Here is a 24,128-nt window from a genome sequence, read left to right as displayed (position 1 = left end):
ATGCCATCATTCCCAGTATTTTCATAATGCTCTTCACTGTCAGAGGCTCAGAGGAATTGTAACGGTTGGCTTATTCCTACAAGGCCAGACTTCTCTTGTTGACGAGTATTGACCTTGCTGTTCCTTTATCTCATTCTGTTCCTGGGATCTCCTTTTATGAAGGGTGTGAGGATGATTTTTTCTTACTGACAGTGAACGCCAATCTGAACAATGTATTTATCACCTGAATGACACTGTTCTGACCTTGTTGGGATGAGCTGCCCTTCAGCATTGCTGAGGTATGGGTAAACATGAATGGACTGGTGCCTTGGAGTTACCAACATCACTCCTAGACATTTCATAAACATCCTTGCAGCTGACTTTATACCAACGCATAGGACTTTCAACAATGAATATCCCCTTTACAAGCATGAGGTACTTGCAATGTACTGTGCTCTTGGGGATATGGAAGCAGGCGTCCTTGAGATCTATAGTCTCTAGATAATTTCTCTATTGCATCATTGCATGAATTCCCGTACTTTCGTCATTTAAAAAGTTTGAGTCCTTACACATCAGATCCAAGATGGGTCTCAAGTGAGGTCTTGTTTTGTTATCAGAAATAGAGTATACTCTCCTGTTATATTCCTTTGTGGCATCCTCCTCTAGTTATTAAACATACGTTATTGCAATTAATCTTGAAGGAGTTGGATGTGATCTTTCTGGCATTTGTCATGGTATTGCTGAGATGTCTTTTCCAAATCTACACACTATCCATGTTTGTTGATATGCAAGAACTGTGTTTGAGGACCTTAAATGTCTAAAGCTCTAATACATATGGGGCTTTGCAATACTAAGTTAGCAAATCCTGTGAGAAACTTGCTCACTTCAGTAAGAATCTGAGGAGAGTATTTTCTATCGCCTCCTTCGAGTCTGAGAAAAGATCCAAAGGTTACATTTAGGGGGCACCTCCCTTACTCTTGCACTTATGCAACACAATCAGAAAAAATAGTCTCCTCAGAACTTTAAAGTGTGTGTCTTCTTTCAATGTCAAATTCTTTGATCGTTGCTTTCTGGCAATTGTCTCTCTGCTTCAATGAGTGATGCTGCTGCATCTTGGGCCTCAAATAAAGCCCCTCAACTCAGGATCTCCACCTCTTGTTTCCAAACCCACAGCGGGAAAACAATTAAATATGAAAATGGCTACTAAGCTCTGGGGTTTTGTTTTCCTATGCTCCCCATCATAAGGGTTCATGAATCCTCCTCATGTGGCCAACGCTCAAAATGAAGACGTTTTAAATAACACATGGAGGTTTTTGACTTAACTATCAGATGATGGAATAATGCACAGCATATGAACACTGAACAGTTTCAAGTGGCAAAACTGCAAAAAAATTTACAAAGGTTGTACTACAAGTTATCAAGGATGGGGTTTTTCCACCCTTTTCTGTGTTTCCTTATGTACCGTAGTTTGAAATGGTTTGCTTCTGGAATTGTGTTGTTGTCTGTCTCCAAATCTGTGTCTATTATTTGTGTGGAGGACAAGTCAGTACGCTGCTCTTTCTTTCCTCTAAGAGCAAGGGAGGTTTGGGGGGCAGCCGAGCATCGCAAGGTCTGCCTGTTGTGTTTCTATCTAGGACCCTAATTCGATATTCCCGATTTATGCCCTTATGTGGTTATAATAAATAGTATCCTTATAAAGGCATAAGAATCATATCCATATTTAGTAATAGCCCATGCAGTCCAAAGCACGGCAAGGCTACTCCCATAGACTCCTAGAAAGTACAACGGCTATCTACTTATCCAGAGCCCAGCTGATGCGAGAGCCAGAGGAAGCCGCCCCTCCCCTTTGACGCGCTGGAGAAGCTGCCTTTTCTCACGCCGAGAAAATCCAGCTCCGGTATTCCCAAGTCACCCTCGCGGGTTGCTGGGAGATCGAGTCCTGAGAAGCGAGATACAAGACCTCGTTCATTCTAGTACAAAGGTAAGGAGCTGATTAAAACCTTAGAGAGAATTCTTGATTCCGATACTTGACTTAACTTAACTTAGAAACTGTAAACTCACTTACTCCTTCCCACGTATTAGGCTTAGGTCAGGTACACTGGGGTAGGCGTATCTAGAAACACCAGTTGAGTTCCTTAGTCAATGTTTTTATGTATGTATATATTTTATCCATTTTAAAGTATCATATGGCTAAGAAACTGTATCAATGCTTTTACAGTATTATTTCATAATACTACTTTTACTGTACGCACTTTACTTTATGATAAGTATTGCAATTGTGGCTATTCATTTCTCTTGCATGAGAAAGAAGACTGCTCAATAAAATAACACCTTTTATTGAAAATGCCCGTCTCTCTATTTCTCTGCACTCTGGTGGAACTAAGCATGCATGATTGACTGAGTGAAATAGCCATCTATTGTTTTCACACGACTCTAGAGATAGACTCTTTATTCTGAGGGAGCAAAGTTGTCATGTTTATGCGGTTTTCAGAAGCTGAATCCCTTCTTGTCTAAATCAGGGAAGTTACTTCCTATTCATTCGAGAAAGTTTCTAGTGATCTCTGAGTTAGCTGGCAAACCTAAATTAAGTCTAACATAGTCAGTAGAGACCTAGATGACCTCAGTCCTACGTCTACACTGCTGTTTATGTTATTCCAATGTGCAGAGCCTATTGGGAAAATAGGAACTACGCTACATGGCGCCCAACAATTGGTAAGGCGATAATATAACGCAAGACACTAGAGTAACTCAGTCGTGCTTTTTACACAGACCCCTTTCTCCCGTAAAAACTCCAATAGACGTCTGGAGTAGGTGAAAAGTTAATATCCGACCGGAAGTTAGTAGGATGAGAATCCTATGTATTAGTTCTTGGTTTAGTCAACGTTGAAGGATACAGTGTTCCAAAATATTGTGCACCTAATCTTTGTTTCCTTGAAACTCGCTCTGCAACAATAAACTTTCAGTCAAAATGTCAGAAAGTGACGATGAAAGGGAAAGAATTAGACTAGCAGCTCAATTGATAACGGACAACACACTAGTCCAAGACAACGACCCGGGTGAAATACTCATCCTGGTCAATATAAGGAAAACCATAACTATAAAACTTATAGAAAATGGATTAACATCAAGAGGTGGTACAGTCATATTTGTGGTAGAGGCACATGAATTTCGGCAGACAGAAGTATTCTATACCTGGAAAAACTTTCCAGTAGCACATTCTGTAACACATGAGTTCCACTACTACAAAATAGCGGAAGCTCCAGAGGAATACTCTCCTTTCGAGGAAATTGAAATTCCACTAACATACCAAGAGCACCTGTTCTGGTTTAAAGGCGCCCTAAAACATAAAAATAACATCATCAGGCTCGGTCCACTAGGTAGACCAGGAGCTACGTGGCCGGTACTAGCCAGCTACTCACCACACCCAGACATTGAAGCAATGTCAGCCATAGAACTTTTAGTTCAGTTAAAACAACTAATTAAAATACATAGACAATTGGTCCAATATGTTATGCGGGCTTCAACAGTCCAACCTACAATTAAACTTCCACAAAACACCCCTCATCAGGGGAACACAAACAAGATTACACCACAGAACATACAGTCGTGTTGGGGTAAAACACCCGCAAAACGGGAACAAATTCCATTCTGGTTAGCTCAAAAAATCACCCAGAAAGAGGCAGCATTTCCTGATACTACCACACACGAAAAACACAGAATTCTGACTATCTGCCTCCTAATGGGGATCACACCACATGTAGAGGACTGTGACACTTGGGGAACAGTCTTTGCTTCCATTTACACAAAAACACATGGTGTTCCGTCTATGGCGGTTATACCAGATGTCCTAAGACAGATTCAGAATGAATACGGTCCAGAACCAGCTTTAACACTGGGTATGAAATTACTATATTATTAGCCATCATAAAAGGAGAAGCAGCATGTGTGGCAATCCTCCAGAAATTGAAGGAGACAGATATAACAGACCAACCATTTGAACTTGCTAAAATCATAGAAAAATTCTATGAAGAGCTAGGAAGAGATAGTTTGGGTGGGAAACCGGTAAAACCCCAACTAATTGAAAATCCTGAAAAAACATTTATTAGAAATAATCTAAATACTCCGAAAAAGAGTTGGGAGGGTAATAAACAATCCACTCCCAAGGAAAAACGATTCCAGTCCAGAGGAAGGTATCCTCAACGGAGAGAAAGATCTCCTGGCGGAGGAGGCAAGTCTCCCCAAAAGGAACCCTCTGAAAAGAGATATAATCTCAGCGATAGGGATAAATTGAGAAAACCTGATAGATATCAAGATATTGATACACGTCCCTCTCGATCCTTCTCACTCAATCCTTCTCGATCTTCCTCACAGAAATCGGAAAGAAGAGGACGGTCAGAACACAAGGAAGAGAGCACGTCAAGTCCAAAGACAAAGAACCTGCTCATCAAAGTAAAAAATCACAATTTCCCATAAAGAAGGTAGCAAGTAATAAAATCAAACATGCCGAGGATTCTGAGGACACAACTGAAAAACGGAGAGTGGGCCAGACAATGCTAGAAAGCGCAGCAGAAGTGAGCATAGCTCGCAAGATCCTGATGAATCATCTGGAGATAGTGGACACGAATGAATACATTCAAGTGGAAACTGCAGACACACGAGTCAGTGTGCCTCAAACTATATAAAAATACCATTACGTATAGAGGGGGATAAAACTAGGAAAATAAAAGGTCTCTTTTGGGAGAAACTTTCAAAAGGCTATGACATCCTGTTAGCTGAAAAAGACTGGCCACCAGAGTTCGTCAGGGAGTGCCCTCATGGCAAAGAAATGATTATGCCTGCCTTCTCGAATCACATTCCGATTCATAAAAGCCGGGAGCAGTGCGAAGATCGTGTTTAAGAATTTTGAAAATTGCTGTGTAAATTTACCTACTTTGCTCATTTTGCACATCCCACCTACCCTTGCCCTTTTAATTCAGTGGCCGTGCTCTCTGCAGCCAATTAGGCGCTGGGAGGGAAACTGATTACGAGTTTGGCCGCCATCTTAGGAAGGTGCTGGGTGACGCTGCATTTGGCCGGACGATCCCACCTCCCGACAGCATAAAATGATATCATATGCTCAGCTGCGCAGCGGACGAGCGCAGCGGGCGCCCCTAAGGCAAGCCCGTCTGCGCCGGGACCGGGCCCAGGGCCAAACCCCCTGCCCAGAACTATCCGGATAAAAGAAAGTGGACATATTCTAGCCAGGAGCTCCTATCACTAAGACCCAGCGTCACATGTATCCCGAATGAACTTCACAAGGAAGGTAAAAATATGTCCATCTTGCTCATGTGCCTATGCATTTTCACTGATTAGAGTCCTCAATATGCCCCAAAACCAATCTAAAATACCAATTTATAGAAACTTTACTATCAAGGCAGGCTTAATTAATGTCAGGTCCATGGTCAAACACAATATCCACACAGCAGAGCTAATCGAAAGCCAAAATATTGACGTTCTGTTCGTTACTGAAACGTGGGCAGACGAAGCATCGGATGCCGATCTGACCCTTGCAATCCCAGAGGGCTTCTCTATTTATAGAGCCGACAGAAAAATGAAATGCGGGGGAGGATTAGCAATCATAGCAAAAGAGGATTTCAGGATCAAAAGTTCAGAAAGAGGAAGCAACCCGGATTTTGAAACTCTGACCTTTCAAATTAAGATTACGAACAACTACACGGTTATGTCCTATTAATTTATAGACCGCCTAATGCCAAGACGCCTCTAATTGAGCTTTTAAGTCCATTTTTAGAATCAAGCGTGACAGGCCCTGACTATACAATTTTAGGAGATTTTAATATGCACTTGGAGAAAATTTCCAACCCCAAGGTAGTCTTACTTAAAGATGAAATGGCAAACTTTGATTTGGAACAAAAAGTACACCTAGATACCCATTGCGCTTGCCATACCTTAGATGGCATTTTCACCTCATGTCAGAGCCTAAATAAAATTGATACCCTCATGGTCCCATGGTCAGATCACAAGATGGTCTCCTTCTCATTAGAAATCACAGAAGATACAGGGAGACCAGTTGAAACTATAAAGAAAACCACATATCCTGACTGGTCTAAAGTTAATCCCCAGGCTTTTATTGACACTAACTGCTCATCATATCCAACTCTCGATGTAGACAGCAACAAAGCCTGTAAACAATTTATTGAGTGGTTGGATGCTGCAGTTCAACTCACAGTCCCACAAAAAAGAGTCACCTTCAAAAGAAAGACTCCCTCACAACCATGGTTCTCAGAAGCTTTGAAGGCACAAAAACAGACGTGCAGAAGAGCAGAGAAAAAGTTGAGAACCAACTATGACACTCAGCTAAAAAAAAGAATATAAAGCAGTTCTAGCTAGCTATAAAAAATTAATAACAATGGAAAAAAGCAAATACTTCGTTCAGAAAATTAACGAGTCAAAAAACTCTAGTAAAGCTCTCTTTGCTACTGTAAAAAAACTATCAAAATTTGAAAACAGTAGCTCAGAAGAAATGTCGTCAGACTTTTGCAATACACTAGGTGAATTCTTTGTGAACAAAGTATCTTCAGTCTATGACTCTTTTAAAAGCCATAACACAGATATGGCAGATCAGGCTATCTTACACCCAATAAATTTAGTGGAACAATCAGTCCAACCCATATTGTTCCACTTTACTCCTCCGACAGCAGATCAAATCCAGAAGGAGTTGCTCACCACTAATTCAGGCAGCCCAATGGACCCTTGCCCACCCAAATTAATGCAAATCTGCTCAGAACAGCTGAGCCAGGTATTATCGATTAGACCTCTACTGAAAAAAAATCAAATCTGGATTGTGAAGAACCAAGCAATTATAGACCAATAGCTAGGATCCCTTTCGCCGCGAAAATTTTAGAGAAACTTTTAAACAAACAGTTATCCCGTTACCTGATGGATGGTAACTGGCTAGACCATTCTCAGTTCGGTTTTCGTGAGGGACACGGAACGGAAACTGCTTTAATCACAGCTGTGGAAGAACTTCGGAAAGTGCTGGATAATGGAGCGAAGGCCGCCTTGGTGTTACTTGACCTATCGGCGGCCTTCGACGCGGTCAGCCACGAGATTCTCCTAACTCGTTGAAGAGGAGCAGAAATACATGATTCAGCATGTACCCTCATTGCTTCCTGCTTAGTAACCAGAACCTTCTCAGTAGAAGTACGAGGAGCGAAATCTAAATCTTTTAACTCACCATGCAGGGTCTCGCAGGGGTCCTCACTGAGCCCCACCCTTTTTAACTTACATGTGGCCCCTCTTGCAGAAATTATAAGGGACTGTGGATTTACCCCAATATCCTACGCTGACGATACCCAAATCGTGGTGTCTATCAGCAAGGATGTGGAGGACACAGCAGAAAAATTCCAACTATGCGGGGGGCGGAGCTTGCTGGTGTCCATGCCGGACGTGTGAGCTTTGAGCTCCGCGCTATCGCCCCAATTACATCCTTTGGACCTATCCTCATAGTGCCGAAATTCCCTAATTCGAGGTGGGGATCTGCCCTGCTCCCCTCGGAGCGCCCGGACACATCGAGTTCGGGCGGCGTATCGGCCGCTACTGCCCCGCGGAAGACGGCCCTGGCGGCGGCGGACTAGGCCGGAAGCCGCGGCCTCTCCTGGGAGGAGTGCCCCGTCGACGTCGCTCTGAGTGCGGGCTCAGTGACGCGGGTGACCCGGTCGGGTAGCCCCGCGACCGGAGTGATTGTGTCTGCCTTCCTGGGGATCCTTCTCACCCTGCTGGGTAACACGGCGATTGGAGGCGGCCTACGGTGAGTCACTACGAGACTCTCTTTGGTGGTTGCCGAGAGACTGCTGAGTGGATCCTGGGACGCTGCCACCGGGGGACGCTATCTGGAACCCCACAGTTGCGCCGCTGCTGGCGTAGGTCTTAGCCGCTGAATCCTCCTGATCGCCGCGCCCGCTAACCGGGAGCTTGGCGCCCTCCGCCCTTCGACCTTCCTGCACTGGGCCTGAATCCTGCCTGGGGCGCCGGCGCACGGAGAGTGGACCCGGGCGCAGAGGGTGGATATCACACAACAGGGGAGAGGTCTTGCCCCCTACTGAAGCTCCTGGTCCTGGTCACTGCGCCTCCCCCGGATTTCATTGGGCCCAACTGGTCGAGGCATTGGGAGACGACCTGCGATCCCGACGGCTGGTGTACTCCAGGACTACCACCGACCGCCATTTTGTAATCGGGTCTGGCCTGGGAGCGGCCATTTCATACAGCCTATAGTATTGCCCTTGGCTGCAACGCGGATCTGAATTCACAGGGGGTTCTGATCCGCTTTGGTCGGTTGCAGATGTAGAGGTTGGCTCGGTGATGTACCCTTCATCTCTGTGGGACTGAGAAGGTGACAAGCACGGTTAGCACTTGGCTGAGGATTTGTCTTGTGCCTGCACTGGGATGTGCAGCGCGTTCTAGTGACACTTCACACAAGCATGGTACAGCGGTCACTGGCAGAGTCGCGTGGCGTGCAATTGCTACGGGTGTGAGGGGGACGCGCATTACTACAGTGACCCTTCAAAACCCTGGCATACCGAGCTGATTGAGTGCCGCTACTTGGTGAAAGTCATCTGCGCCGGCGTTGAGGAGAACACGGGTGCGCACCAGCGTGCTGAGACCGTCAGGGGTTTTCTACGCCTGCATGTCCGCCAGACTGACCATGGGCAAGAACGATAAGACTCAACCCAAACTCACGTTTGAGCAGCGTCGCGCCAAGGGATCCGAGGTACCTGCGCCGGAGACATCCCCCAAGGGAGCGTCCGCAGGTAGCTCTGCGGGCTCGGATATTCGTGACATGCTGGTTGCGATGGAGAAAGGTATACAAGACAGCATAGCTTCGGTTGGGGCCAAAGTGGACGCTTTGACCTATCGCTTGGATCGCATGTCCGAGCAGGTGGACAAACATGCCGAGCGCCTCGACATGGCAGAGCGACGGCTGACCGAGGCGGAGGAGGCTCAGATGGAGTGGGACAAGGACAGGAGCGGAGCCCCTGGCGTGCGCGATCAGGGAATACCATGCGCATGAGGGAATTAACTTCCCTACGTATAAGATTGGCATCTCCACATATGCGGATGACACCTTGCTCTATGTGAGGGATTCGGAGACTAATCTTGCCTCAGTTCTACTGGAGGTAGTGACATTCGGGGCACTCTCCGGTCTGAGGGTGAACTGGGACAAATCGGTGGCCCTCCCACTTACTCCAGTTACTACCCCGTTCGCGATGGAATATCCGCTGCAATGGACCTCGGATCCCATAAGGTATCTGGGTATTCGTCTTCATACTGATCCCGAACTATTGGTTCGGGAGAACTATGGGAGGGCATACAGCAACCTCGAAGATGATGTAGAGACTTGGAACAAACTGCCCCTATCCCTGATGGGGAGAATAGCTTTAATGAAAATGGTGGTGCTACCTAGGTTTCTGTTCCTCTTTTCCAACATTCCTGTGGTATTATCCAAATCCTTTTTTCAGCGGCTTACGCAGACCCTTATCAGACTGGCGTGGGGTGGCAAACAGCCTAGAGCCCGATGGAAGACACTCCTTCTTCCCTACGAACAGGGGGGCCTGGGCGCCCCAGATTTAGAACTATACTATCGGATAGCGCAGGCGTCGCATCTCCACACGTGGATACACGGGGCCCCTGACATACCTCACGTAAAACTGGAAAAGCTGTTTGCGGAACCGGTGCCTCTCCCGGCCACGGTGTGTCAACCGGTAGACCGCAGGATGGGGGTTTTGGACTCCATCACGGTTACGAATCATGCATGGCATGAATTACTGAAAAGACAGGGAGGTGTTCGGCTTTACTCCCCTCTTATGCTGGTGGAGTGGGCGGTATGGATACCCCCACTTGCGGACAGAGGGGTTGTGAAGGCATTACAGGAACTCGGACTTACAAAGCTAGGAGATCTGTTTTTAGATGGCACTCTGAAAACGCTTTCACAGATTCTTCAGTCGCAGACGGGGAAGTCGCTCCTACACTCCTTTCAATACCACAGGGTGCGGAGCGCCCTGCAGGGACTGCTTGGCCCGGAACTAGCAGAACCCCAGGAGGTGCCGGAACTTACCTATGTGATTAAGAACCCCGCTACCGGCAAACTAGTGTCCAGGCTCAAAAAAATGGGGGACAAGCATGGGACTTGTCTACATCCTCCGGCTCGGGTGGCCTGGCAGACTGACCTTCAAATGCAGATCTCGGATGAGATGTGGGTCTACTGCTGCTCTAACTCCAAGAAAATATCTTTGAACAGTAGACACAGATTGATACATTTTAAATACTTGCAGCGGGTCTACTACACCCCGGAGAGGCTGCATAGATATGGTCTGAGGGACTCTGCGGCTTGTGAGCGATGTCGATCTCCAAACGCGGATTTCATGCACATGGCTTGGGCCTGCCCTGGCATCCACAGGTTCTGGACGGAGGTATTCACGGCATTAGGCCTGATTCTTGGCATGGACCTTCAGCCTGATCCCGCCATGGCATTGCTGGGCTATTCCAAACTTCTCCCGCTGGCGTTGCGCAGGATGGCTGACATTGCGTTACTTACTGCCAAGCGAGCGGTAGCCATGTGCTGGATGAGAGGGCCCTTACCGACAAAGAGGAGATGGGAGTCCGATCTGCTGTACTGCAACACACAGTCGATGACTTATAGCGAACTGCTTCCCCCTAAGAGTCGCCCCAAAGATTTCTGGGGGCTGTATAGGGCCTACCTGGATGCTAAAGATGTAACTGACCCAGGTACGGATCCTGAAGACGTAGATGACGGGGATGCTCGGGAAGAGGAGACGGAGCACCTGGAGTGCGATGTCATGGCTGATTAGGGTGGCTACCGACATCTACGGGGGGGGTCTGTTCCACAGGGAGCCCGGTGCTGCTCAAGGGTAGCTTGACCTGGGGGTGATCGAGGGCACAACGTTGGGAGGGGGTGATGCGAGCTGGGCATCGGCAATACACTGGACTCGTTCCGTGGGGTGGATCACTAGAACTGATATTTTAGCTGCACGGACGACTTGTCCACAAGTACACACACTGCGTACACTGGCACGCCTGGGGTTGGAGGTCTAGGGGGGGAGAGTGGGTGTTGAGTTTTTGTGGGGGGGTTTGGTTCTTCGTACAGTTATATTTACGGCACACCGCCTCCTGGCCTACACACTCGTTGGTTCCATAGACTCTAAGCATCAACACAGACAAGGCTGCTGGGGGCGTACACATCATGGCCACGTTGTATGACATCAGGGTGTGACTGTTATGGTCACTTTACGGACATTAAGGTACTATGCATCTATGTGCTCAACCCTTGTCGCCGCCAGGCCTCCGGGATGCTGGCATTCAGGCTGTGTACACACACTAATTGCTTTGAAGTACTGTGATGATGTGATTTGCTGCCAGCCTCAGGGTTGTGGGCTGTATAAGCTGTGTGCCGAGTACATATGCAATAAAGTATAAAGTTAATAAAATAAAAAAAAATAAAAAAAATCCAACTATGCATGACACAGGTTAGCCAATGGATGGAAAAGAACTGCCTAAACCTTAACGGGGACAAGAGTGAGGTGATGATACTAGGGGGTGACACAAACATCTGGTCCCCCGCTTGGTGGCCTAATGATTTGGGTAGATGCCCAGATTAGTCAGAAAAAGTGAAGAATCTGGGCATTACTCTAGACACCAATCTTTCTTTTGATGCCCTAGCCAGCAAGCTGGCATCAACACTCTGGTACATCTTAAAAATGATAAAAAAAGATATTACCTTACCTACCACAGGATTCACGTAAGACAGTGGTGACAGCTTTAGCCTTGTCAAGACTGGACTATGGGAATGGCCTGTATGCCGGAGCTTGGACAAAAAGTCATAGCCAAATTACAACGCCTGCAGAACGCAGCAGCCAGGCTGGTTCTAGGCATACCCAAGTTTGAGCCAATCAGTCACAAACTAAAAACCCTGCATTGGCTGCCAATTGCAAAAAGGATGCAATTTAAATCACTGTGCCTGGCCTACAAGGCACTTCAGGGAACAGGATCACAATTCTTGAAGTCACATTTGAAACAATATGAACCAACCAGACTTCTTAGATCCTCATTAGGGTTCCCAAATTTAGACGAGCCAGTTGGGGTAGAAGAAGCTTCCTGGTACATGCAGCACAAGCCTGGAATCAGCTGCCTTTTGCTATAAAAATCAGCCCATCCTTGGAATCCTTTAGAAAGGAAGTAAAAACCTGGTTGTTTTCTGCACAGCTCTAGATACCATTCTCGAGAGACGAGGATCTGTCATAGCGCCAAGACGCCTTCGGGCATTCGCGCGCTTTACAAGTTGACAAATCAAATCAAATAAAAAAATACACATTGGCAAGAAAATGGGCAGCGGCCCAAGCCCCTGCATTATACAAAAATCATGTAGGATGGGATGAGGATTCTCCTCCCCACAAAATCCAGTTAAAAGATCAACCCACTGCACAAAGGCAGTACCCAGTTAAACAAGATGCTAAAAAGCAAGTCAGGGAGATCTTAGATCAACTTGAATATCAAGGGGTGATTGAAACATGCACCTCACAAATGAACAATCCTTTGTTTCCTGTCTCCAAGCCAGACGATTCATATCGCCTAGTTTTGTACTACAGACATTTAAACTCCTGTTGTAAAACTTTTGCAGTACAAAACTCACATAGTGCAGCACTAATGAATAACATCGTGCGCAAAAGATATAAAACGACATTAGATATCTCTAATGGATTCTTCTGCCAAAACATGGCACCTGAAAGCAGGTATTTGACCGCTTTCTCAATAATGGGGTCGCAAAAACAATTTTGCAGACTCCCACAGGGATTCAAGAATAGCCCAGGATTATTCTCAGCAAGAGTAACAGAGTTACTACAAACATATGATGATGAGGCATTATCATATGTCGATGACATCTATCTTACAGATGATGACCTGGAGACTCACTTAAAGAGAGTGAACACCATAATACTTGGGTTCGCATCAGAGGGTTACAAATTCAACTTTAAAAAGTCAAGAATTGCCCATCTAACAGTCCTATTTTTAGGATATGAATTATCAAGTGAAGGCAAAAGGGTGGCAGACAACTTCCTAGAGAAGTGCGCAGTACTCCGAGCACCAAAAACGCTGAAAAATTTACAATCAATACTAGGCTTCCTGAATTTCGGTAGAACATACATTCTGAATTATGCAGAGAGGGTTAAACTTCTCTATGAATTAATAAGACCTGATTTCAAACCAATAAATTGGACTCAGAAACACACAGAAATATTAAGATCACTACAAACAGACATGTTAACTAAAACAAAATTGCAAACACGCGAAAACATACGCAACCTTGTAATCCGAGTCATCCCAGGAAGATGCGGATTCACATACCTGACCTCTAATGAGGGAGAAACGGTACCTATAGGTTACAAATCACATTTGTACACTCCACCTGAAATGAAATTCAGCTCTACAGAAAAAATTCTGACAGCGGTTCAAACTGCTGTAGCAAAAGAAAGAGCCCTAGCCCAAGGCAAGAGAATAACTGTTTATACAGTGGAATCAGCCCTTGAGCATTAACAAGTCCACGCAATCTGAATACAGTGGCATTAGATCCAAAATGGATACAATGGGAAAATTCTCTTGCTACAGAAGACGTGAAATACTATTTTGACCCGAAACTGAAAAAACTAGATGATCTAGAATATGAACAAGAATATCCTCTGCCAATCGAAATTCTGCCTCTGGAACAATATACCTGCGTAATCTATATGGACAGATTTGCACAACACTACGATGTAGATAACAAATCCTACAATGCTCTGGTAAATTCAAACCAATGATTACCAAAACTGAATCAATCAGAAACTGTTTAGCTCAGCGAGCTGAAATAAGATCTTTAAAGATGGCGCTTGAAAAAGCCGATCGCGAATTCCCCTCACTGATAGTGTGTGATTCGCATTTCTGCGTCAAGTCATACAACAGTGACATGCAGACATGGAGTAAAAACGGTTACAAAGATGACACAGGTGCCACAATAAAGCATAAAACGCTTTGGGAACAAGTAGTTCTTTTAAAGAAAGAATTCGGGAACAAGTAGTTCTTTTAAAGAAAGAACTACAGAAGACTCACGTGATACACGCACTGAGTCATCAACCTGATGGCGTTCATGTTGCAGGGAATTCATTGGCTAACACAGCCACAGCGGAAGCGGTTCAACCGGCTTCCGTAGCCACAAAAAAGCGTTCAGAAAAACACAGATGGGGAAACCATGCTGGCAGTAAAAGCCTCATTAAAAGGCGATTATGCAGCATTAAATCTCAACTATCCACTCAGTAATACATACATAATTGATGCAAACTCCGTTCCTTTAGCTCAAATCCCTGGAGTGGGGGATAGAGTAATTCCAAACACGAACCGGAGAGTTTTCTTGATTGAAAGCGCACACATGGGACTGGGTCCGAGGCACCACCAGATCTTGAAATCTCTAATAGAATTACAATCAGAATACTGGTGGCCGGGGATGAGCTTGCAAATCTACAAATTTGCAATGGATTGTCCAGACTGCAACAGAGATCGCAGTTGTGAATCGGACCAGACTTTTGCCAGGACATCTTTGCTAGAAAGCATCAGGCTATCTATAATGCAGAAATCCAACCGGAGAAATGCGTCCCCATAATTATTAAGACAAAACTAACTTAAAAATGTAGACCACCAGCACTCGGCTGACGCCAGAACTGTTATAAAAAGATTTGCGAGTCTTTATAAGCACATACGCAATTGGCATGCTACATTCTGATCAGGGTCCTGCGTTTAGCTCTCGAGCTTACAAAGAGGCCATGAACAGCATGGTCATTGCATTGCGGTACTCTTCTCCCTTCCATCCTGAGGGAAATGCGGGAGTGGAAAGTAATCTATAACAGCGAGGGTATTCGGTTCGGGTGATGGGTGGGTCAAACATTTAATAAGTGCCCAACGTAGTCTTAATAACATGCCAAGAAATTCTCTAAAAGGTTTCCGTCCGTATGAACTTTGGTTTGGAACTAGGATGACCATCCAGGATCTAGATCGTCAAACTTTAGTGGTAGAAGAAAAAACCTTTGATATCAAAGATCGTTTGGCTGTTTTACAGTCCTTGAATGAAACAAGAAAAAGTCTAAGTAACAGAAAGTTTAAGCCAACAACTACTGAAGAACCACCTGTCCCAGCAAGACCTGTCTGGATTCCGAAGATTGGGGATCTGGTCAGAGAAAAGATCGCGGTAAAGAAGGAATTTGGGCCTTCTTACAGAAAAGCAGTACCCGTCTTAGCTGTCAGCGGAACAAGATCAGTAGCACTACCGCCACTTGCTGGTAAAAAGGAAAACAGAATTGTTTCCATCGACCTGGTGAAACCACAATCATGTGGCCGATAATAAATAGCAGGCCCAGTGGACTACCAAGAAATAGCAGAAGACCAAACTTTGCTACAATCCAAGAGGTTCAAACTGAGACTAATCACATTCGATAAACAAACAGTAAATAACAAGGGACTATGCAACAAAGCCATGGAACTTGTGCCTCTTGAAACCTAAATCGCAACAATTCGTAATGATACACCAATCTATAACGATGTGGCATCAGAATGTACAAATGTAACAAAAGAAAATGCAAAGATCAATGGAAATCCGGAAGCCATCCCACCAATTGACAGAACAGCATCTGGCTATTTTATCAACTTTGATGACTTTTCCGATGATCCAAGTGAACATGGAGACAAGCCAGCAACAAAAACTTTCAAAGAAAAAATGACTGAGCTTTTACATCAACTAAAAGAAACATATCTGATTTCAACATGGATTGAATTTTGGACTGTGTTAGGTGTACTTTTTCTCCTGTTTTGGCTCATCATGGTTTTGTGCTTAGGTAGATTCATTGATGGAGAATATAGTACAATGGACACAGCAAGTCAGAACATCAACTTGGTCTTAAAGTCTCACAGATCCTCTCACATCGAGAAAAGAGAACTATCATCAGTGAACATCACAGCCAATCCAATACCTGGTAGTATAGCATGGGACAGAACTGACTATGATATTTATGGCCCGATTGAGCTCTTGAAGTATCCACACCAGTTCAAGGTTTCCTTAAGTGACTTTGTGATACCAAGTTCTTTTTCTGATGATTGGGACTTTGAAAATATAAATATTATGATATTAGATTTAGTAATGTCAGCTAAATTCACAGAACATGATTATTTACAGGGTTCATCAAATTATGAAGAGTTATACTGTTACAATCACTATGGTCATCACTATTTGCATAAATCTGCACAACCTAGAAATGTTTTTACTTATAATCAATGGGAACATTGTCCAACTCCACCAAAAGAAAGTTCAAAGACATTTTTTGAGAAATTTCCATACTTCTCAGGGTTTAACAACAGTGATCCAGAAACGTTTTATTTTAAAATATTAAATAAGACAGGAATGAAAACAATGTTGACAAATACTAAATTGATTTATTCTGAAAAATGTTACGACAAGATGTCTACATTTGGTTTTGAGTTCTGGAAAAACAACATTGAAACAAAAACCATCTGGGGTACAAAAGATTAGCAGGTAACAAGGTCTATAATCATTATTTAGCGCCTGCATGATCCCAGAACAAATTATGTTCCTGAATGATACCATTCAACAAACTACCTGTCTTGGCCTAGCTAAGATAAAAGACTTAAACAAACCGTCTATTCCGAAGCCCATACCAGATAGTAATAGCACTACAGATGTGGAAATAGACGCATCCCATATTTTTCACCAAAACAGAACAAATCCTGATTGGAAAAAATGGTTGATCTGGCCCACAGACACAAACAACTCTCAAGATAGATTCCTGAACAAAAAATAGGGGTTAAAAATGACCAGGCCAGACCCAAGATATTCCCAGAGACAACATCCAGGGATAGTTACAACATACAGTGTAGGGAAATTATGCCTTGAGTGGCTACAGAAATCCATACTGGCTGAAATTAAGCAACACTTGACTTTACTTAAAGAAGGTGCTGACTTGCGAGATTTCATAATGGGACCTCGCAAACAGCGTCAAAAACGTTTCATAGCGGCCGGTATATACGCTGCATACAACGAAGTTTGGAAATTAATGCAAATTGAAACAGCGGAAAAAATACGAGAAATTGATCGTATAAATTTGGAAAAATAACTTTTGTAGTGGACAATGGGTTAACGACTGTCTTCCAGAATATATTCACCGGACAGTATTGTGTCATCTGCCTTTGATATAATAGAGCAAGACTTGCTAATGCTACAACATGGTCAGTCTCAATTGCGTTCTATTGTACAGCTTAGCTGGACGTTGCAAAACCTACGTTCAGGCTACGTGCCATGGCGTCTAATCAACGTAACGTCATTATTTTCTATCTTTAACCTTACTGATAAACAAATCAGTTTGGCACTAAAAGGAGCAGATTATACGATTCTGAGCATCGAAAAACTTGAGATTACCATTGACAATGTCATCAACCTGGGATTTACCTTACACGCACAAATGTTATAGTGAAGGCAAAAAGGAGGTATTCCTTAGAGGCAATAATTGTAAAAAATCACTAGGCGGTACACTTCTGTGTCAAGGTATTAACTTGCATGGAGCTTGCGAAAGGTCTTCAAATAACCTTTAATGTCACCTGCAAGGCACTCCTGCAAAACAGATAGAGCCATTCTTCAGACAACTTTCCAACCAAAGTTCTGTTTTAATAAATGACCACAGCTGTTGTGGAATGGTGCCAGGAGAATGTTATCTCGTTACTGTTACTTCCAGGGTCGTTTGCTATATGCAAGTATTGTATCCAAACAGCAATCCAGACATGGAGGCGGCAATATGGCCTCATGTGAATATCTCTTTTATTCGAATTGATACTTTAAGCAGAATGAAGTCTATTCTTTTACAGACTACTGTGCCTCTGACGTCGTCCAAAGAAACGTATGATCTGCAAGTTGCAAGGACAACATCAGAGATACATACCCTTTTATCAACAAATTGCCCCGTACATTTCGTAGAAATGTTAAGCCCAATATTAAACATGTCTGATACCAGTGGCATCGCACATGTGTTTAAGACAATTTTTTCTGGACTGTTAGCACCGTTTGAAACAGTTCTGGGCATCTTCCCGAATTTGTCCATTCTGTCTTTGGCGGCCTACCCTTAATCTTGGGACTCGTGGCAGGAATTTTATTTTTGTTCCTTCTGCTCCGATATGGCAAGCCAATCCACAGACAAGACTCCAGCAACGATGGAAGAAACGATCCTAGCAATACGATACCGAGACCGTATCACTAAGGTCCTTGGATTGGCCCGGCTAAGAGATCTGAGAATAACATGGTTTCTTTCATTCAGATCTATCTGGCAAGATTGCATCTTACCTGTGCTTCGATGTCTGCTATGCGGAGAAGAATGAGTGTTGGACGTTTGTCTTACACTACCATCAGCAGTACCAATGGATATAGGCGCTTTGCTTTGTCCTGTAACGACTCATGTAACGTGTTGTCCCCAGCGGCTACCTATTCTCATGACGGCATTCGTTGAGACTTCACCATTACGAGTAGGTGGCGGTGAAGTACGAGAGGAAAGCAGCACCAAACAGATACAACCTTCTATGAGCATTGCTGATCCAAACATCGATGATAGCAATAACGCTCCAAATTGCACAGTTACAGCATTTTCGAACTTGGTCGAACTTTCACCTGATGTTGTAGACCAATTTTTTGCGAGTCTGTCTGATATGATATTCTCTCTCCCAACAACGAGAATAACATTTAAAAACAATGATCACACAGCGTTCCCTGAACTCTGAATTCGGCCTTCAGTTTTGTTAAACAATGCTACTAAAAACATTTGGGACTAATTTTTTTTCCTCCCTTCCCCTTAAAGCAAAATAATTTTTCTTTCCCTTCAAAAATATTTACAATTTTTCTGGCACACGGTACTCTGCTTAAAGTAGAACTATTCTTAGAGAACAGAGCTTCTATTTTTAGAGACGTTGGAGACAATATTTACCTCAGCCTCTTGCACATGTACAATATCGTATATAAATGTGATGAAGTGGTCTCAACCTTCTTTTCTGTAAACAGAGCCATTTCATGTGTAATTTTCGCAATTCGTTCAGCTGATATATATATGCATTTAAATGAATGATAACCCTGCTTGACAAGCGTACAGTACCAATACTCATTTTTCGTGTATAACCCGTACACCATTTCAAATGTAATTATGTATTTTGGGGTGGGTTGGAAAACACACATGCATCGTTATATGTTTAATATTGCTTAGTTTTTAGTTATGATGGACATTAATACGTGGAGTGGGTGTTGTGTTTCTATCTAGGACCCTAATTCGATATTCCCGATTTATGCCCTTATGTGGTTATAATAAATAGTATCCTTATAAAGGCATAAGACTCATATCCATATTTAGTAATAGCCCATGCAGTCCAAAGCACGGCAAGGCTACTCCCATAGGCTCCTAGAAAGTACAACGCGTTCTTTAAACGAACCAAGCCTCCAGCAGCCCGGGAATCCCCCCTGCTTTTGTTTTGATTTGCATAAGAACTCCTGGAGTCCAGAAAGAACTGTTAGTGACATCTTATGTCCAACCTATGACAAACCCGGCACCTTTCAGGTATAAATATACCAACGTTGCCTTAAGCAAACACACGGTGGTGTGGACGGCTATCTACTTATCCGGAGCCCAGCTGATGCGAGAGCCAGAGGAAGCCGCCCCTCCCCTTTGACGCGCTGGAGACGCTGCCTTTTCTCACGCCGAGAAAATCCAGCTCCGGTGTTCCCAAGTCACCCTCGCGGGTTGCTGGGAGATCGAGTCCTGAGAAGCGAGATACAAGACCTCCTTCATTCTAGAACCAAGGTACGGAGCTGATTAAAACCGTAGAGAGAATTCTTGATTCCGATACTTGGCAAAACTTAACTTAAAAACTGTAAACTCACTTAGTCCTTCCCACGTATTAGGCTTAGGTCAGGTACACTGGGGTAGGCGTATCTAGAAACACCAGTTGATTTCCTTAGTCAATGTTTTTATGTATGTATATATTTTATCCATGTTAAAGTATCATATGGCTAAGAAACCGTATCAATGCTTTTACAGTATTATTTCATAATACTACTTTTACTGTACGCACTTTACTTTATGATAAGTGTTGCAATTGTGGCAATTCATTTCTCTTGCATGAGAAAGAAGACTGCTCAATAAAATAACACCTTTTATTGAAAACGCCCGTCTCTCTATTTCTCTGCACTCTGGTGGAACTAAGCATGCACGATTGACTGAGTGAAATAGCCGTCTATTGTTTTCACACGACTCTAGAGATACACTCTTTATTCTGAGGGAGCAAAGTTGCCATGTTTATGCGGTTGTCAGAAGCTGAATCCCTTCTTGTCTAAATCAGGGAAGTTAACCCCTCCCTATTCATTCGAGAAAGTTTCTAGTGACCTCTGAGCTAGCTGGCAAACCTAAATTAAGTCTAACATAGTCAGTAGAGACCTAGATGACCTCAGTCCTACGTCTACACTGCTGTTTATGTTATTCCAATGTGCAGAGCCTATTGGGAAAATAGGAACTACACTACATGCCCCACGGGCAGATTGGGAGGGGGTGGGGTCAGCCGGGCACGGCCATTTTGTGGGCTTGGGCTACATTGGGACTAGCCCAAATTTGAGTTAGCAGCCCAAGGTACTTAGGGGGTTTGCACGCTTTCCCAGCCACCGTTTTAGGTTTGGTGACCTGGTGGCTGGGAGCGCTGCAGGACAGGTTTTTTGTCGTTGGGCATAGATTTATTGGTAGTGGTGTTGGGAGCAGAGGGAGTTCTTGTTTCCTTGTGCTTGAAGGGATTCTGTGGTGATTATGGCAGGAGAAGATTATAGAGTACTGGAGGCCATAGCCTCCTCACCAAGGCTGGCCAGATGGACCTTCTCATGCCGGGGCCGTCGGGCGGGTCGTGCCCTGTGAGGAGCGTGTCGTCGGGTGTGGCGGCCGCTGTGGTGGCCTGCTCACCACCCGCAAAGGAGGTGAGCATACAGGGCCGCACGAATGCCAGGAGCGCAGCCCTGGAAGTGAGGCAACGGGGAGGAGGAGGTCCGGGTTGTGGCCGGGAAGAGGGCCCAGCGGGGAAGTGCGGCTCATGTCTCCCCGCCGGGCCTGCAACTATCGGTCGGCTGCTCCGGTTTGCAAGGAGCGGCCATGGGGGTGAGAGGGAGTGGGGGAGCGGAGCAAGAGGCGGAGAGTGTGGAGGCCAGGGCCCTCCAGGAGGCAGGATCGCGGCCCGACGGAGAAGCGTGGCGAGCCCCTCACCGGACCGCATGCAAGTAGTAAGGGACCGCTCACTGGGGAAGAGAGCGGCCTCTAATATGAGCGGAAAGGGAAGCCAGTCAGGGAAGGCCCCAAGTGGGGCAGAGAGCGTGAGGCCAGAGATGGGGTGGGCAGGCGGGTCAGGGGGCTGAGGCCCCGGGGCCCAGTCAGGGTCATGAGGTGTAGAGTGGGAGGGCGGCAACGGGGAGGGCAGAGGGGCTTGACCAAGCGGCGGTGGTCCCTCCGCGGGGGTCCTGGGGGTAGGCACTATGCAAGACTGGGAGGCGGCCAGGGGGAGCAGGGCCTGGTGCCCAGGGGGTGTGGGGGGAGGGGGTGAGCATGTACCCGTTGCTGCTGGAGTCAGAGGGAGCGAGAGAGACTGGAAGTTTTTGAGTCTTGGGCAGAGGGGGTCAGGGACGCTGAGGGGGAAGGTAGGCCGGCGGGGAGCCGGGGGTGGGTGGTTTCCCCTGTCCCACGGGTGGGGGGTTGGGGGTACTGCAGAGGGCGTAGATGAGTGTGAGGCAGTAGCGGGAGTTGGGGGGGTCGGGGCATCCCCTGGGGAGGGGGGTGTTGGGGCGTGGTTTGGAGCGAGGAGGAGGGGGAGGAGGCGGAGGAGGGGTAGAGCTTAGCGTGGTTGGTGGAGCGTGGGCAGTTAGCACATTGGGAGTAGGTGTGAGGCGGAGTGGTTTAGGTAGGGTGAAGAGAGTGGGGCCCAGCACACCTTATGTTTCTTTTGCAGGAGACGGATCGATGCGGGGCACAAGACTTGGCAGGGCTGGGAACGGCCCACTGGTGCCAAGGAGAAGGGAGGGTTGAGCCTCGGGCGGTACCGGCGGGGGCTCCCGTCATGGCCGGCAGAAGTCGGCCCACAGCGGGCTCGCTGGCCCAAACACCCACGGGGCTGCTACGACCCGGGGAGCACCTGCAGAGGAGGAACGACGTGAAAGTAGATTTAATGGTGATAAGAGGGTGCAGTCGACGCCACAGGCCGTGAGGGCGGGTTGCTCTACAGATGAAGTGTTGGTTTATGATGAGGATAGCATGGACAAAGGAGAGTTGAGAGATGGAGAGGGGGGCCGAGTAATGTTGAGCGTAGTATTTTACAGTTGTCACAATACCGGGCGGAGCCTACGGGTGGGTCGGACGGACATCGCAATGGGAGGAGAAGACAGCCCCCCGGGGGGGGAGGACAAGAGAACGACGAGCGGAATCTTTGGCCCCAGGTAAATGGGCGGCCGGTGCGGCCACTCTTATGGTTTCTGTGAGTGTGGGGGGTGGGGGACATGGGGGGTAGGTTACTGAAAGGTACATATGTGATGGATGTTGAGGTAGAGACGGAAGAAACAGTAAAGGGGGAAGTGGAGGACGCAGGTAAGGCGTCTGGAGGGAAAGATGGCCCAGGTGAGGGGCCAGCGGCCAAGGAGGCGGGTCCAGAGAAAGGGATGGACCATGTAAGGGGCCAGAGCACACTGAATAAGGGGTTTGGGTGGACACGCCGGAGACGCTAGGCGTTGCAGTAGCGCTCTGCTCTAGGTTTTAAACCTGTATTCTTATTTGGAAATTGTTTGCTGTTTTTAAAAATTTCATTACTGATTCTGTGTGAAAGCCTACCTGTACCACATCTTCGCTTTCTACCAGGTCACCGCCCCGTTCCACCACGGCTTGTGCCGCTTGTGTGGAGGACGTACCTAACCTTTGGCACGGCCCCCAAGGGCGTAACTCTACCGCCAGAGGCGGGACTGGTGCCTTTTTAGGATGAGCCACTATCTCCCGCGCAGCCGACACGCGCGGCGGGCTGCCGGCGGGTCGCCAAAGGTGAGCCCGTCTGCGGCCATCCGCGCTGGTCCGTCGCCTGTTGCCTAGACCCCTGGACGCCTGACTAGCGATGGCGCCCTACGCCGGGGATGAGCTGCTTGCTCTTAGATTTCAGACTGACTGCATGGCGCACGCATGTCACCCTGGTTCCCCAACTATACACTGTAACCAATGTGGCTTTAAGGCCTCTGAGGCTTGTTCTCCGCCATCTTCCTCAGCCTCAGCGGCTATTAGTTCTTCTAAACTACACATATTGAGCCTTAATTGCAGGTCCCTGGTAAAGCACCATGAGGACATCCATGAGCTCCTCTTAGACGAAAGCCCTGACGTTCTGTTTTTGACAGAAACATGGCTATCTGAGGACTCTACGGCCACTTTAGCTCTGGCTCTTCCCCCAGGCTACCTTATATTATTATTAGGGAGATTTATAAAGCGCCTGATTACGCGCCCCGGCGTGTCCCCGCGCTATGGTAAGTGGAATAGACAGTCCAAGCAGCCATTACAGTAGCCTACCCTGCATATAGGTGCGTCTTCCTTCTGAAGATGGGCTCTGATGTCTCCAAACGTAGCTCTATAGGCAGGGCATTCCACTACTTGGCGACCAGATACCTAAAGGACCTGCCCCCCATGCGAGCCTTCTTTATTTTTGGGACTTTCAAAAGCCCAGTACGAGAGGAGCGCAAGTCCCGCAAAGGCTCATACCGAGCGACCAGACTTTGTTGCGGAACAGGGGCTTTACCGCTCAAAATACGGTGACACATAGATAGAGCCTTAAACTCCACCCTTCTCCTGACAGGAAGCCAGTGTGAAGCCTGGAGCGCTGTTTTAGAGGGAGATCTCCTAGGGAGCCTCAAAACTAAGCGAGCAGCTGCATTCTGCAATACCTGCAGACGGTTGATAACCTTACAGGTGGACACCAATACAGCAAATTGCAGTAGTCTAGGCGCGAGGTGACGAGGG

At 46.2% G+C, this 24,128-nt stretch overlaps 1 protein-coding gene across 1 annotated transcript in view; it reads right to left on the bottom strand.

Annotated features, from left to right (window-relative positions):
• The window catches only part of B4GALNT4 (beta-1,4-N-acetyl-galactosaminyltransferase 4), a 910,917-nt gene that overhangs the window by 136,529 nt on the left and 750,260 nt on the right, over positions 1–24,128 (bottom strand). The gene's annotated exons all lie outside the window — the stretch shown is intronic.

Source organism: Lissotriton vulgaris, chromosome 2_1 (genome assembly GCF_964263255.1).
Source record: "Lissotriton vulgaris chromosome 2_1, aLisVul1.2, whole genome shotgun sequence".
Lineage (NCBI taxonomy): Eukaryota > Metazoa > Chordata > Amphibia > Caudata > Salamandridae > Lissotriton > Lissotriton vulgaris.
This window is presented reverse-complemented; position numbering and strand designations above follow the sequence as displayed.